The sequence below is a fragment of the Notechis scutatus genome, chromosome 7 (assembly GCF_049901735.1).
Source record: "Notechis scutatus isolate UNSWTSFEM ecotype Mainland chromosome 7, rNotScu1.2, whole genome shotgun sequence".
NCBI lineage: Eukaryota > Metazoa > Chordata > Lepidosauria > Squamata > Elapidae > Notechis > Notechis scutatus.
The window spans coordinates 7,063,088-7,069,916 of NC_142015.1; the positions used below are offsets into that span (position 1 = coordinate 7,063,088).

At 40.5% G+C, this 6,829-nt stretch overlaps 1 non-coding gene across 1 annotated transcript; it reads right to left on the reverse strand.

The window, feature by feature from the left end:
* Positions 1-1,092: 1,092 nt before the first annotated feature.
* TRNAC-GCA (transfer RNA cysteine (anticodon GCA)) lies at positions 1,093-1,164 on the reverse strand. Its single transcript has one exon. It is a non-coding gene; the product is annotated as a tRNA-Cys (tRNA).
* Positions 1,165-6,829: the final 5,665 nt, after the last annotated feature.

Below are 6,829 nucleotides of genomic sequence, written 5' to 3' on the forward strand. Positions count from 1 at the left end.
TAATTTCCTGTGTCCTCCTTGTGGTTCTACGCAGGTTTATAATGGAGTGTCCTGACCAAACCACAAGATGGCAGCAAAGAGGCAGAAATCGCTCCTTGTAGTTCCCCCTCTGCCGGTCATTGGGATTGTTGCAGCCTAGGTTAGAACAGAGCTGGAAGGGACTTTGGAGGTCTTCTAGTCCAGCCCCCAGCTTAAGTAGGAAAACTATACAATTTCAGATAACTGACTTATCGGATAGGTCAGCTATATGTTTGGCATTCCTAAAGCATGTTTCTTCATCTCTCCCTTTAAATATAATATAATATTTTGCCTTTTTAAAAATATTCCTCAAAATATTTCATTCTTCTGGGAGGGATGCATGTGATGGCTGCCCACACTGTTTCCATCCTTGTTGCTTTAACAATGACATCAAACTTTACATACATTTTACTCATGTAAAAATCTCTAATAAAATAGCATTGATTATATTTTAATTTTTTAATTACTGATTTAAAATCAATTTAAATATTAACAAATAACATTACTACATTAAAATATCAATTTCACTATATTTAATACAATTAAAATTATATTAATAAAAGAAGCTGGGTTGAAAGTAAAATAAGTCCCAGGGAAAGTTTGATTTGCTAAGGGAATTTGGGCTCCTTCTAAAATGGCAAATGAGAAAAGGCTCAGAGTAAGTAGTGTGGGAGAAAGGAAAAGGAGAGAAATGAATGTGGTCCTAAAAAAACTTGCAGCAGAAGCACTGCAAGCAGAAGGGAATAACTTGAGTAGGAAACCCATATAGAGTAACTCGTAGGAAAACATACTCATGTAGATTTTGGGGCTGTGTTCCACCAAGCTGAGCTTAAACCAAAGAGGAAAGTATCAATAAATTGTGTAGAAAAAAAGGAAGCTATTTCGTTGGAAAATGCCAGTTCCCTGGTGGGAAAGCTTATTCAGTGGAAAGAAAATGGAAAAAAAAGTTGCTTTGCATTTTACTGGTATGCACTGGAGCTTTGCCTTTGGGAGGAAAAAATATTTAATGTGCACATTAAGAGCGAGCTCATTTTATATAATTGTATTTTTGAGGAAGGTGGGGAAAAAAAAAAGAGGGGGCACCCAGATTTGAACTGGGGACCTCTTGATCTGCAGTCAAATGCTCTACCACTGAGCTATACCCCCGGTTCCGTATTGGTGCTTTCCTAATAGGCTTAGTTATAGCTGTTTATTCATTCCTCACGTCCTTTCCTGCCCTTCCCAGTAATGAGCTTATTGCAAGGAAACGCAACTGCTTCGCTTCCTGCTCTGGGAATATTGCTCAGTGGTAAAGCATTTTTGGCTGCGGATCATTTTTCTAAATGTTTAGTTAGGGAGGGCCGGAGCATAAAGGGAAAGTTGTGATGCAATAGAGGAGCTGTAAGTAGGCTTCCCAGAAACCACATTTCCACAATGCAGTAGACATTAACGTAAAAACACTAGTTAATTAGCATACGGGCAGCCATGAACATTAAATAAAGAAATAAATGCACACATATGTATTGGCCCTAGATTATGCCAACCCCTCTTGCCCAATCAGCATCTTAGTCACTGGAGTTATTGAATACTTTCTTGTGTTTTTTTTTTTTTTTCATTCCCTGAATCAAGTTTGCCCAGTTAAGTGGCAGTGCCAGAATCATCTTGAAAAGCTAAGCAGGGTTGGATCTAGAGAGTGTTATGGATGGGATTTTGCTAGGACAGTCTTGGGTGGTTGAGTACAAAGATATCGAGCATAGAATATCATCAGAGTTAGAAGGGACCCTAGAGGTCTTCTAGTTCAACCCTACACTCGAGCAGAAGGTCATATACCATTCAGACAATTTCTGTCCAACTTCAAAGCTTCCAGTGATGGAGCACCCATAATTTCTGGTGGCAAGCTGTTCCACTGGTTAATTGTTCTCATTGTCAGGAAATTTCTCCTGAGTTCTTGATTGGTTCTCTCCTTGGTTAGTTTCCATCCATTGTCTTGCCTTGCCTTCTGGGGCTTTGGAAAATAAATTGCCCCCCTCTTCTTTGTGGCAACCCCTCAAAATATTGGAACGGTTGGAAGAAATGTCCATATGGGTTTAGTTCCAAGTGGGGAGAAAGACACTGGAAACATGGAGGCTGTTTGGAAAGATGGTTTTAATGGTGGACAGGATCACATGCCTTAGAGCTCTTGGGCGAAGAAAAAGGGAAGAGATGCTGAGAGTGCCTGGGTTTTATACCCTCTCTGGCTTTGAACTACCTGGGGCATAGGAAGAGTATCCTGATTGGTTGCTGTCAGAGGTCATAGCTAGCTTTGTAGGTTGTCTGTGTGCTAAGTTTGGTTGAAACTTGGTGGGTGGTGCAATGAAGGGCAATTAAATGGCTCTGCTGCAACCATTATAAATATGGGTCAGTTGCCAAGCATCTGAATTTTGATCATGTGACCATGGGGATGTTACAATGGTCATGTCACTTTTTTTCAGTGCCGTTGTAATTTCGAACAGTCACTAAATGAACTCTTGTAAGTCGAGGACTAACTTATATTTAGGCATCCCTCAGGCTTTCAAGAAGAGACTGGAGTGCCATTTGTCAGAAATGGTGTAGGGTCTCCTGCTTGGGCAGTGGGTTGGACTAGATGACCTACAAGGTCCCTTCCAACTCTGTTACTCTGTTATCTGTTATCCACTCACCGAGTGACTCTAGGTGGTAAATAAAACAAAACAAAACTCACTAAGAGTGGCCAATAAGCATGGAATACTGACTTTCAGAAAAAGAAAAACAAAAAGCCATATTGGGCAAGAAGAAATATCTCATCTGAGCATTTAACCACTTGGGGTATTAAGTTACGAGGTGCACAAATCCATCAAAGGAGCTTCTTGGAGGTCTCTCTCTCTCTCTCTCTCTCTTCATCCAGAAATGAGGATGTACGGCTACCCCGATTGGCAGTGCTTCAAAAATAATGTTCTTACACAACAAGCTACAGGAAATGAGCTCTGTTGACAGGAATTGACCTACATGGGAGAGATTTGCCTCCAATGCGGCAAGAGGAGGGGAAGAGAAGCAAGGTGTCATGTGAAGGGCAGGAAAAACAGAAGGAGGTCATTGTGTCAACCTCTCGCCCCAAGGAAGGTGGAGATCCAGCTGTATATACACATCCCAGGCTGTCAAAGAAGCCATGTGAATGGCAGATTTGTTCCTGACAGAGTCGCCTCCACCTTTGGGTCTGAGGTGGGAGCTGTCTACTGTGGGGCGGGTTGTGGTGGTTTCCACACATGTTGCAAAACCCCTTTAGAAGGTTCTGTATTCTTGAGAGAGGCTTCCCACACCTGGTCGTGGATCTAATAAACAGTTACACCAGTCTAAACACTCCGGGGTACCTCTTAACCTCCAGCATAGAATGCTGTTTGAAGGAGGCCTTTGAGCAATTGAATTACATTTTTTTTTTAAAAAAAAAAACTTGATTGAATTTTGGAAAAGTATAAAATAGGAGAGAAGAGGGATAAAGACGGGGGAAAGAGAAAAAGGAGAGAAGAAAAGAAGGAGAAGAAGGCAGAGGGGAAGGCAGAGAATGGAAAATATGAACTGTTGAAAAAAGTAACTTCTGACTTTCTTTGGTGCAGATGCAATGTAGTTACTTTTTTGATAGGACTTCTTTTGCCTTCTTTTTTTCTTTAACAAATATATTTATACACAAACACTGTATCGCAGGGTTTGTGCTAAACCATGGTTTTCTTGTCATCTACTCCTGCACACAGTGATACAAATGATACAACAAGTGATACAACCTTGTTGCCTATTGCTAATTTTGTCATAGCAAGTAACAGTTTTTCTATCTCATCTTGGTGGATCTCCAAAAGCCAACTAAGTTTGGATCTGGCTAGTAAAAGTATTAACAATTCCCAAGTTGGTGGCTAGATTGAGAATTTAGAGGACTATCCTGAGGAAAGACAAGAACAATCCACTTCTATGTCACTGCCAAGAAAAATGAAACAAATTGGGATGGGTTCTCCAGGAGCTAAGCAAAAGCGGAGCTCAAATTCCGTCACTTCAAGGTCCTTGTTCTTCCTTCTTAGAGTTTGTTGATATTTTAAGACTCGGACTTGACAGTCCATCAAGAGGAGGATATAATCTAATGCAGGATTGACAGCCCTTCAAATGAAGAATTAGTCTCAACAAAGCAAACAAGCCTATAGTAGTTCCTGATGATGAAAGATCTACCATATACAATACAGTAAATGTAAGCAAACTTTTGTATTTAATCATGGATACTTTTTTTTTTTTTTTTTGCTATAGTAAAAAAATCATTTTGCAGGTTGTCTAGAATGCCATGGGAGGTCCTACTCTCTGCAATCCCACAGGGACTAGTCTGTCTGCCGGAAAGTTATATTTCATTCTGGGCCCCAGTGCTCTAATGAATTAACCTGCTAGAGAAACAAGCACAGACTGGTCATATCTCTCCCCTCCCCCCATCCATTCATCCTTCCTCTCCCTCTCTGAAAAAGGAAAATGCACCAAAATATTACATTTTTCTATACTATTTAAAATGTTTTAGATTTGTGTGTGTGTCTCTGTGTGTGTGTGTGTGTGTGTCTGTGTGCATATGAAAGAGAGAGAGAAAGAAGGAGAGAGAGAGAAAGAGAGAATTACAATTGCATAGCTTCGTCTCTTTAAATTATTTCATATTCAAAGTGCTTCATATTTAGATAGGTTGTTATGGCAATACTGTACAACACGTCAACATAACTGCCTCCCTTGTGGATTAGGGCACTAAAATGACTCAGTGATGGGATTCAATTTTTTTTTACTACTGGTTCTGTGGGCGTGGCTTGGTGGGCGTGGCAAGGGAAGGATACTGTAAAATCTCCAGTCAGAGCTGGTATTTTCCAGTTCTCCAAACTACTCATAATTTCCGCTACTGGTTCTCCAGAACTGGTCAGAACCTGCTGAATGCCACCTCAGGTGCACATGTTGAATTAAACAATGGTTTGTTTAATAAATTATCTGGATTCACACAACAGGTTATGCCCAAATCAAAGAAGCACCACTGTGGCTTATATTTCACTGTGTGAAATCAGCTTAAGCAAGGGGGATAAAAACAGCCAGATCACCCCATCCTACCCTGTTGAAGGAGCAGGCCCTTTGGACACAATTCCTGATGTGCTGGTTGCCAGTGCTTTCACTAACATTCCCCTGTCTTTTGTGCTTGAAAGTGTGCAGAAGATTGTGTTGTTACGCCCCCTTGCCGATGAATAGCCAGGAAGATCTTTCAACCACTGTGAGGCAGTGCAACTCATCTTAAGTCAAGGTTATAGGTTGCATTGTGTGGCAAATTACACTGATCAAACTGTTCCTCAAATTGAAAGTGATTGCATGAGCATGCCATTCAGTCCCTAAACAGAATACGGGTAAGTCCTTGACTTACGACCACAATTGAAAAGCATTTTTTTCAGGACAAGAATTTCCTCGGCCCTCTCCATATTGTGATTTCCATTAAGTGCCCCTGTAAATAGATATATATATTTATTTACTTAAAGCGGCCAGATAATTTTTAATAAATAAATAATAAATGAAATAGCTATTATTAATTATTATCTACTTAATTTATTAATGAATGAATGAATGGAGTTATCTTAATTTCAATAAATTAAAGAAAGGGGCCTTTCTGAGATGCCATCACCCTTATTCTGCATATTATTAGATATTTGGACTGAAAAATAATAATAAAAAACCTACCACTTAAGTTAGAAACTGAGGAGCGGGGTTCTCATAAAAATCACCATGACTTCAGGTTTAGATGCTTTATAAAAAAAATAATTCTCAAACGGCACGTTTTTCTCCCTCTCCATACCAAATTCTCCTCTAACTATCAGTGACAAAAGAGGGTTGCATTTTATGAGAGTTGATCTAAACATACTGAATCCTGTTTGGTGCTTTATTGCAATGCTCTCCGCCCTCACCACCCTTGGTTAATTTTATCTGAAATGAAGAATTTATGAGCTTGGAAAAGATGAAGCTTTTCAATCTGTCTGTGTCACGCTTTTGGAGTGCAATTCTTCAGGGTGTTTTCACCAACCCATTCGGATACAGGTACCGTAATTATGAACTTACAGCCACAGCCCAACATTTCATAAAGAGAGGCAGTTGTTAAGTGGTTTTTTCCCCCCACTTTTTATGACGTTTTTGGCACAGGCATTAAGGGAATCACTTGCCATTGTTAAGTTTGGGACTGTGATTGTTGAGTGAATCTGACTTCCCTATTGGCTTTGCTTGTCAGAAGGTCTCAAAAGGAGATCCCAGGACACTGTCCTAAGTACACGCCAGTGTCCAAATTTTGATCATGTGATCAGGGGGGATGCCGCAATGGTCGTGTCAACTCCTAAAACATTCCTATGTCTGTTTTAGTAGTTGCCATGGGGAAGGAGGGGTGGGGAGGAAGGTAATCTGGAAGAGCATTTGAAAGCGAAAGTACATTCCAACTCTTATGTGGTCACCACACTATAAAAAAGATGTTGAGACTCTAGAAAAAGTGCAGAGAAGAGCAACCAGGACGATTAGAGGACTGGAGGCTAAAACATACAACAAACGGTTGCAGAACCTGGGCATGGCTAGTCTAGTGAAGAGAAGGACCAGGGGAGACACGATAGCACTCTTCTTATATCTGAAGGGCTGCCACAGAGAGGAGGGGATCAGCCTATTTTCCAAAGCACCCGAAGGCCAGACAAGGAATAATGGATGGAAACTGAACAAGGAGAGATTCAACCTGGAAATAAGGAGGAATTTTCTGACAGTGAGAACAATCAACCAATGGAACAGAAGTTGCCCTTGGAAGTTGTGGCAGCGCCAT